Raw genomic sequence first — 9841 nt, 5'->3', positions numbered from 1 at the left:
ACAGGAGAAAAAAATGCAGCCTCTGAGGCTAGACAGCTCAAAGGTGGGAAGAGTCTCTGGAACCTTAAGAGAGGGCACACAGTAGCTGTGGGGCTGCTCGTGTCCTGGTGACACGCAATTTCCTTGGCCAGTCTGAGTCCTGTCTTGTTGCTGGGTGGATGGAAAGGACTCCTGCCCTGAAGGACCACTGTCACGTTCCTTTGAGGCACCAGTGAGGATGTCCCGAGGCTGCCATGCATCTACTTGTGGGCTCAGTGGGTGGGTTCCTAGTACCTAGACTTAGGAGGCCTGTAACGGAGGGAACAGGAGGGGTGAAGAGATTGAAAAGGAGGAAATATCAACTGGGCTGTGTCCAGGGATTCCATGGAGATTCCGCCCTGGGAATCTACCTCTTGGAGACCAACTTTGTTTAACAGCTTTTTTGACATACGACTCACTTAATGTACAATTCATTCACTTAAAACATACTATTCAGTGCCTTTTAGTCTATGCAGAGTAGGCAACCGTCACCATAATTAATTTTGGAACATTTTCCTTGTCCCTTAACCCCTTATCTGTCACCCACAACTCTCCAAGCCCTCCCAGCCCCAGCCAACAACTCATCTACTGTCTGTTGGTCTATTTCCTTATTCTGTACATTTCATATCAATGGAATCACACAATATGTGGCCCTTTGCCTCTGGCTTCTTTCACTCAGCATGGGTTTTTCAAGGTTCGTGCATGTTGTAGTGCATACCAGAGCTTCACTTCTTTTTTTTTCCTCTTTAAATTTTTTATGGTTATGTCAATCACCATACATGACATCATTAGTTTTTGATGTAGTGTTCCATGATTCATTGTTTGTGCATAACACCCAGTGCTCCATGCAGAACATGCCCTCTTTAATACCATCACCAGGCTAACCCATCCCCCCACACCCTCCCCTCTAGAACCCTCAGTTTGTTTTTCAGAGTCCATCGTCTCTCATGGTTCGTCTCCCCCTCCGATTTCCACCCTTCGTTCTTCACCTCCTGCTATCTTCTTCTTCTTTTTCTTTTTTCTTAACATATATTGCATTATTTGTTTCAGAAGTACAGATCTGTGATTCAGCCGTCTTGCACAATTCACAGCGCTCACCATAGCACATACCCTCCCCAATGTCTATCACCCAGCCACCCCATCCCTCCCACCCCCCCCCACCACTCCAGCTTCATTTCTTTTTACTGCTTAGTGATAGGTCATTGCAGGTATTGTTTATCCATTCATCAGCTGATGGATATTTGGGCAGTTTCTACTCATTTTGACTATTACAAAATAATGTTCCATTTGTGTACAAGTTTTTTTGTGAATATATGTTTTTATTTGTCTTGGGTATATATCTGGGAATGGCATTTCGGGATTTTTATGGTAACTGTTTATTTTGAGGAACTGCCCAACTATTTTCCAAAGTGACTAGCAGTGAATTGGGGTCCAGTTTCTCCATATTCTTTCCAACATTTGTCGTTATCTGTCTTCTCTATTATAACCATGGTAGTGAGTGTGAAGTGGTATCTCATTGTGGTTTTGTTTTGCATTTTCCCAGTAACAATGGTGTTGAGCATTTTTTCATGTGCTTATTGGCCAATTCTGTGTCTCCTTTGGAAACATGTCTATTCAGATTCTTTGCCCATTTAAAAAAATTTTTTTAATCTTTGAGTTGTAAGAGTTAATTGTATAGTTTTTTTAAATTTCAGTTTCTGATTGTGCATTGATAGCTTATAGAGATAGAATTGATTTTTGCGTATTGATCATGTGTCTCACAATCTTGCTGAACTTATTAGTTTGGTAGCTTTTTTTGTAGATTCTATTAGATTTTCTATATAGAGAATCAAGTAGTCTGCTAATCAAGACAATTTTATCTCTCCTTTCTAATCTGGATGTCTTTCAACTTTATAAGAAATCTTATCTGAGTATAGAATTATAGGTTGACTTTTTTTTCTTTCCGTATTTTAAAATATTGCACCATTGTCATCTCACCTGCTTTGCTTCCTGTGAGAAAGTTTCTGCCATCCTTATCTCTGCTCTTCTGTATGTAACATGTCTTTTTTTCTGGCTGCTTTTAAGATTTTCTCTTTTTTATTGGATTTGAATGTAATACAGGAATACTTTGTTTTATTGTATTTCACTTTATTGCGCTTTGCATATATTAATTTTTTTTAACACATTGAAGGCTTGTGGCATAAACTAGACATCAGCATCATTTTTCCAACAGCATTTGTTCACTGTGTGTCTCTGTCACATTTTGGTAATTCTTCCAGTGTTTCAACCTTTTTCATTATTATTTATGGTGATCTGTGATCATTGGTTACAACTCACTTAAATCTCAGATGATGGTTAGCCTTTTTTGGCAATATTTTGTTTACTTGAAGTATAGTTGACATACAGTGTTACATGAGTTTCAGGTGTGCAGCACAGAGATTGGCCATCTCTCTCTGTCATGCTTTGCTCACCACAAGTGTAGCCCCCGTCTGTCACCGTACCACACTGTTGCAGCATCATGAGCTATATTCCCTAGGCTGTGCCTTTCATCCTTGTGACTTACTCATTCCACAGCGGGAAGCCTGTATCTCCCGCCCCTTCGCCCATTTTATGTCCCCCACCACTCTTCCCTCAGGCAATCACCAGTTCTCTGTATTTTTGGGCCTGTTTCTGCTTTTTTGTTTGTTTTAGATTTCACATATAAGTGAAATTATATGGCATTTGTCTTTATTTCACTTAGCATAATACCCTCTAAGTCCATCCATGTTGTCGCAAATGGTAAGATCTACATCTTTTTTTTTTTTTTTTTGGCTGAATAATGTTCCATTGTGTCTGTGTGTGTGTGTGTGTGTGTGTGTGCGTGTGCGCACCCGCGTGTGTGTATCTATATCACATCTTCTTTATCTGTTTATCTGTTAATGGACACAGGTTGCTTCTATATCTTGGCTATTATAAATAATCTGCAATAAACATGGGGGTATGTAAATCTCTATCTTTTCAAATTAGTGGTTTTGTTTTCTTTGGGTAAATACCCAGGAGTGGAATTATAGGATTGCATGGTATTTCTAATTTTAATTTTTTGATGAAGCAATAAGGTATTTTTAAAATAAGGTATGTACATTTTTTAGACATAATGCTGTTGCACATTTAATAGACTATGATATAGTGTAAACATACATTTTATATCACTGGGAAACCAAAAAGTTCATTCGCGTCACTTTATTGTGGTGGCCTGGAACTGAAACCGCAGTGTCTCCAAAGTATGCCTCTGACAGTCTGCGTCGGTGTTGTTTTCTTCATGTTTCTTGTGCTTGGGCTTTGTTGAGTTCCTTGGATCTCAGGGTTTATAGTTTTCATCAAATTTAGAAAAGTTTGACCATTATATCTCTGTCCTCCCCTCTCCTGTTTTGAGGATTTCATTGAAACTATCCCATATTTCACTGTTGTTCTTGTCATTACAATTTTTTTCTCTCCATGTTTCATTTTGTATACCTTCTATTGCTACACTTCAAGTTATTTAATCTTTTTTTCCCCTGCAATTTCTAATCTGCCTGTAATTGCACCCACTGTACTCTTCACCTCAGATATTTTAGTTCTCATCTTTAGAAAGTGATTAGGATCTTTTTTGTCTCTTCTATTATGTCTCTACTTAATTATCTGAACACGTGGAATGCTGTTATAATAACTTTTAATGAACTTTTCTGCTCGTTCTAACATCTATGTTATATCTGGATCAGTTTTAATTGATTGACTTCTACATTATGGGTTGTGTTTTCCTAATTCTTTGCCTGCTTGATAATTTTTTTATTGGATGCCAGTTATTGTGAGTTTTACCTTGTTGGGTCCTGAATGTTTTTTATCTTTGTAAATAATCTGGATCATTTTTCTGGGATGCATTTTCTTGGAAACAATTTGATTCTTTTGGGTCTTGTTCTTAAGATCTTTTTGGTGGGTTCAGAATAAGGCTCAGTCTAAGGCTGATGTTTCCCCATTATTGAGTCAAGACCTTCCTGACTACTGTGCTGAATGCCTCATGAATTATGAATATTTCCAGTCTGGCTGGTGGAAATAGGCTGTGTCCAATTGTGGAAATAAGCCGTTTCCAGCTGTATGTGAACGCTGGGCACTGTTACCTCCAATCTTTTCAAATAGCTCTTTCTACATGTGCTAATTAATATTCTCCCGAAGCCTCAAGACAGACCCTCTGCAGATCTCCAGGGCTCACTCTCTATGCAGAAATCTCTCTGTGTCTCTAACTGGTCTCTCTGGACTCTCAGCTGCATCTGCTCATCTCAGGGAGTTCAGCAAGCTCTGCTCGGGTTCCCCATCCCTGCACTGTGACCTGAAAACTCTCTCAGGGTGGCAAGCTGGAGCAACCCACAGGCTCACTCCCCTTTGTGGTTTCCCACCTCCCAGGGATCACTATCCTTCATTGCCTCAGGGCCAGTTTCTTGACAATTGCTGTTTTAAATGCCCCCCTTTTATTTTGCAAGTTTTGAAAACTTTTTGTCAGGCGGGAGAATAAATCTGATCTCTAATACTCCACTTTGGCTGGAAGTGGAAGTTGCCCATCACCTTGTGAATTAAATTGCAAAATAATAATAATCTCAAGATCATCCATAGGGGAAGAGTTAAATAAATATGGTCCATGTATATGGTGTTGTATTTTAAAGCTATTAAGTGTTTTGGAAGAATATTTATAGATACACCTCATAATATAGTAAATGAGTAAAAGAGATTGCAAATCTATATTTATACTAAATTCCAGTGCTCAAAGATGTATACTATATATTATTCATGTATTCTGTGTGTACATAGAAAAAAAAGAAAACACCCCAACATGTAACTTCTGAATTTTGGTATTTTAGATGATTTTCATTTTCTTCGTTGTTTTCTGTATTTCTAAATTGTCTCTAATGCATCCATCGCAAATCCTCTACGTGTGTATGTGTCTGTGTGTACACATATACGTACTCGTGTACACACACGGGTGTGGGGTAAGGAGGAAATATGGAAGGTTCGATTACAGGAGACAGAGAACGCTTGCGCCCTAAGCCGGGCTCTGCTACATCTCTCCTGTGAGATTTAGGGCAAATCATTTTCCTTCTCTGAGCCTCAGTCTTCTCATCCACAGAATGATTCGTCCTGCCAGGACACGCTTGGAGCCAGGGACTGCTGTAAAGAGCATACTGCCTTGCTTGTTCTGCCCTTTTCATTTCTCCTCCCAGGGCTTCCTTAAGAGCCAGATAAAGTGAAATATTTCCCAGAGCTCTCTGTCACTCCAGATGGGATGACATTTCTCTGCTGGTCTGTTTTTCTAGGTCACGGAGGAGTAGGGAACTGTAGGGAATTGATGATGTCTTTCCTGGCCGCCAGCGCCGAGGATGCCAGAGAAAGTGGAGTGCCTCATCACGGAGCTGCACATGCACGTGGCCGCGAAGGCAGGGAAGGACAGGCGTGGGCTCCCGCTGTCCCCGTGCGCTCAGCCAGATTTGCCTCTTGGGTTGCAGGGCAGCCACATGGATTCCCATTAGTCCTCACGCTCCCCTACTTCACACCTGGCTCTCCGTCTTAACCACTAACCTATGCCTCCAGGCCCCCAATGGGAAGCAAAGACCACAGCTTTGCTTTGCCTTCTTAACCAGCCCTCACGACTGCTTACAGCCTAGTCTCTTTATCAAACACTGTGTTCCATATCACTTCTCTAAACAAACCCTCTCCTAAATCACACACATCCTGTCCCCTCCACACACTCAAGCTTCTGCTGGACCCCTGTGTATTACTGATGTTTATCTGTGGCTCACTCTTATCCCTAAGGATGGCTCTCAAAGCCTTTCTTCATTCACCACACCAACACCTGTTCTCTGCTATGCTAAACTGCTTTCCAGCCTGGGATTGAATCTGGCTCTGCCTCTTATAGCTACAAAGACTTGGGCTAATTAATTTCCACTGAACATCCATTTCCACATCTATAAAGTGGGCATTATAAAGCCTTCCTTCGAGGCTAACCTGCTGGTACCACCCTATCGGTTGTATAATATGCCTGTGTCCACTCTGATCGTTGAGGCCCCTGCCCTGCTGACTCTTAAATATTTCGAATATCACCCTGTATTAGTTTTCTTTTGCTGCATCACAAATTACCAGAAAATCAGAGACTGAACACCTATTTATTATTTTCCAGTTTCTGCAGGTCAGAAGTCTGGGCATGGTGTAGCTAGGGTGTCATAGGGCTAACATCGAGGTATTGGCTAGGGCTGCATTCTTATCTGGAATTTGGGTCGTTGGTAGAATTCAGTGCCTGTGGCTGCAGGACTGAGGTCTCAGGTTTTTTGCTGGCCGTGAGCGGGAGGTTTTTCTCAGCTCCTGGAGGCCATGTGGCCCTAGGTCCTAGCCACATGACTCTCTTACAACATGGTGGTTTAGTTCTTCAAAGCGAGCAGGAGAATCTCCAGTCTACTCTCAGAGTCTTGTATAATGTAACCTGCTCAAGGGAGTGATGCCCCATCATATCCACAGGCCCTTCTCACGCTCAAGGAGGGGGGATTTTACACACACAGTGTGTACACCAGGGGATGGGAATTTGGAGGGCCATCTTGGGGGTCTGTCTGCCACAAACCCATCTGCTTCTTAGCACTGGGAGTGAAATGAAATATGGAAGTGCCTAGCGCTGGGCCTGGCATGTTGTCGGTCTTTCATATATATTCATTAAATCTCTTTCTCTGACTTATTCATGATTACTTGAAGCCAAAGAATCCCACCCTGATGTTGTCTCTTTATCTCCACAACGCAACATATAGGAGGCCCAGGACATGTGTTCCTCTGTAAGAGGGAAGGAAGACTATATCGGACAGCAGGTGTAGGGAACGGGTAAGGGGCTCTGGGAGGAGCCAGGGAGCAGGGTAGGGGCAGGCTCAGATATGAAGGAGCAAAGGGGTCTGGGCGTCGAGGGCAAGTTTCGCCTGCATCACCTCTCTCAGATCCCATGCCACTCCCAGCCTGGGGTCGCTGCTGCTAACACATGAGCTGTTAATGCCGCACCCATAGGAGCATCTGTAGAGGACCCTGGAAGAGCTGATCCGGAAGCAAGGGGATGAGGGGGAGCCCTGGGTGCCTGCCCAATTAGCTGGGTCACCTCTCACCTCTCTGATGCAGAGCCTGTGTCTTTTCATCCTCCACTGTCCCCAGAGAGGCCCAGTGGGGCAGACTTTCAAATGCAGTTTAGAGATCCTAGCTGACATGCCTTCTGGGATTCAGGGCCCCAGCTGTGACTCCTCCAGCAAGAAGGAGCAATGCACCAGGGCAGAGGGAGGAAAAATGAACATGGCTGGTGTGAGGAATTGGAGCGTCTGGGTGAGCTAGTGCAAGGGGGTTCTGTACTCAATGTTCATTCATGCCCTTCCCCCAAAGCCCAGCTGCAAGCTCACCCCCTCTGTGAGGCTTTCCCCATCACCCTAAATGAGAGCAGCCTGCTTCTTTGTCCTTGTGTGTGGGCAGCAGGTTTCAGTAAAGGAGCACTGGACCAGGAGTCAGGGTACTTGGGTCCCACTTTGTCAAGTAACATGCTATGTGAACATGAGTATGGCATTTACCTCCTCCGGGAATCAGGTTTTCTTACCATTTAAATGAGGAGGCTGGAGTATGCACACTCTGGGGTTTCTGTCAGTTTTGCCTTTGGAGATGCTTCAATTCCAGAGGCCTTATTTTTATTTTGGTCTTTTGTTCTCCACCCTTCTCCTTTTGGTCTTGAGGTTAGCCTGCCAGTGCTTCTACACAGGCTAAAACACTGATGGAGCTCATACCATGAACATTTGCTGAGTGAACACCAAACCTGGGACTACTGGTTCCATTTTTAGGAGTGTTCCCTGAATTCCTAACCAGAGTATGAACTTCTTGGGATTAGGGACTGGACCGTCCCCCTTTCGGAACCCAGAATTGGGGGATAAAGAACCCATAGGGGGAACTGGGTAAAATAAACCGTCTCATATGCTAACATCAAGAAAGAAAACGCTGGCTGTTTTTCCTCTAGAGTTCCTTGCAGCACACTGGTTTACTTCCAGCACCTGTTAACACACCCGGCCCAGGCTTCAGCAACAATGTTGCTACAGTCAGCCAATCAGCGACAGCTTCACGCCAGGGACCGTGCTGCTAACAGCCAATCAGCGACAGCTTCACGCCCAAGAGCGTGCAGCTAACAGCCAATCAGCAGCAGTCTCCAGTGCCGCCCCTCCCCCACCGCTGAAAGTGGGCCAATCAGCAACAGCTGCTGAACTCGAGGGACCCTTCTGTAACCATGTTTCCACAGCTAAAAATGAAATCAATCCGTAGATGCTCCCTCTGCCAGGAGTCTGCCCCGACCTCCGGTGCTTCCCCGGACCTCTGCGAGCAGCTCGTGTGTGTTCGGTGTGTGCCCCACAGGGAGCGCAATCCCTCCCGTGGCGGACGGTTCGGCATCTGGTTTGAAGTTCCGGCTGGTGGCCTCTCCTCGGAAGGGGGTTGTTCACTAGACTGATGGCATCATAAGGGTATGTCCTGAGTCGGCCTCCCCCGCTGTTGGACCAGTTAGATCTGCGTTCCTAGCAGAGCCCCTGGCACAGAGCTAGAGCTCAGTGAATAGCGCTTGAACTACCAAATGTTCTTTGGGCCCTCTGACTCATACAGGGGCTGAGGCCGGGGATAAGGTGCCGAAGTGCCGCAACGTTAGTAGGAAACAGGCAGTGGAAGGAAGTGCTTTCTTCCTGGGAGAGCAGCGTGTGCTGGACTTCAGGCAGCTGGTCCGGGACACGAGGAGAAGACTGTGAGCGTTCGGGCAGAGGTGAGCAGCCCCTCTATTCCTGCCTCCTGGAATGCTCCCCATCATCTGGTCCATCTCTGCCCATCACACAAACCGCCCCCAACGCCTTGCCCAGTCGGCACGGAAGAGAGCTGGGTGAGGGTACGGAAAACAAGCCAATCAAACATGTGGGCTGGGAGGGCCCTTGGCGTTGGCTGATAGAATCAGAGTCCCTAAGATGTTACGGTATCTGAAACACAGGGCTGATGCCACAGTAGCAAACTGGGAAACATGAGAGAATCGCTTCACTTCTGTGGGCCTCCAGTGCTCGCCCTGTACCGCGAGGAGACTGGTCTGAGAAAACAGGTCCCCAGAGATCCTGATTTAAGCGGTCTGTGGTTGGACCTGTGAGATGATCTTTTTTGGAAAGCTCTCCAAAGGACTCCGCTGGGGCTGAGAACTATCCCCTGAGCTGAGTTGGTATCTGAGAGCACTTCCACCTCTGACATTCCGTGACCCCTGTAGTCTCCATCTGAGGTGTTGGTAAGGGACAGAGGCACAGTATGCAGAAAAACAGCCTAGGGGTTCATGTTTTTAGTAGTCATGGCTCCCACTGTTGAGTTCATATTCTATGCTCGGTTCTTTGAATGCGCTCTCTTTTAATTAAGTCTTCACAACACCCCTATCAATCGGTATCCTGATTGGTGTTTTCGAGATGAGGGAACCAACCCTCAGAGAGTCGTGATCTGACTTGTTCTTCGAAACGCAGCAGCTAATCAGTGTGGCTGAGCTGGGATTTGAACCTACCTCTGACTTCAGGTCCAGTGTTTGTGGCCAACTGGTAAATTCAACATAAATGGCCACTGAAGTAGTTTCTTGGACAGTTGGTGCGAGCTGGGGTTTACTTTAGCATCTACAGAAGGGGAAGTCCGCCTCTTTTCTGCTTTGGTTACACCATCACTAGAGTATCGGGTTCTGCTCTCTTATATTTGGAGGACGTTGACAAGCTAGCTTGCTCTTGGATAAGCAAGGCCAGCCAGGTAACTGCGAGGATCCCCACCATCCCACGTAGGG

This window comes from Callorhinus ursinus, unplaced genomic scaffold, assembly GCF_003265705.2.
Source record: "Callorhinus ursinus isolate GAN/ISIS: 27379988/994484 unplaced genomic scaffold, GSC_fseal_2.0 scaffold15, whole genome shotgun sequence".
In the NCBI taxonomy this organism is placed as follows: domain Eukaryota; kingdom Metazoa; phylum Chordata; class Mammalia; order Carnivora; family Otariidae; genus Callorhinus; species Callorhinus ursinus.
This window is presented reverse-complemented; position numbering follows the sequence as displayed.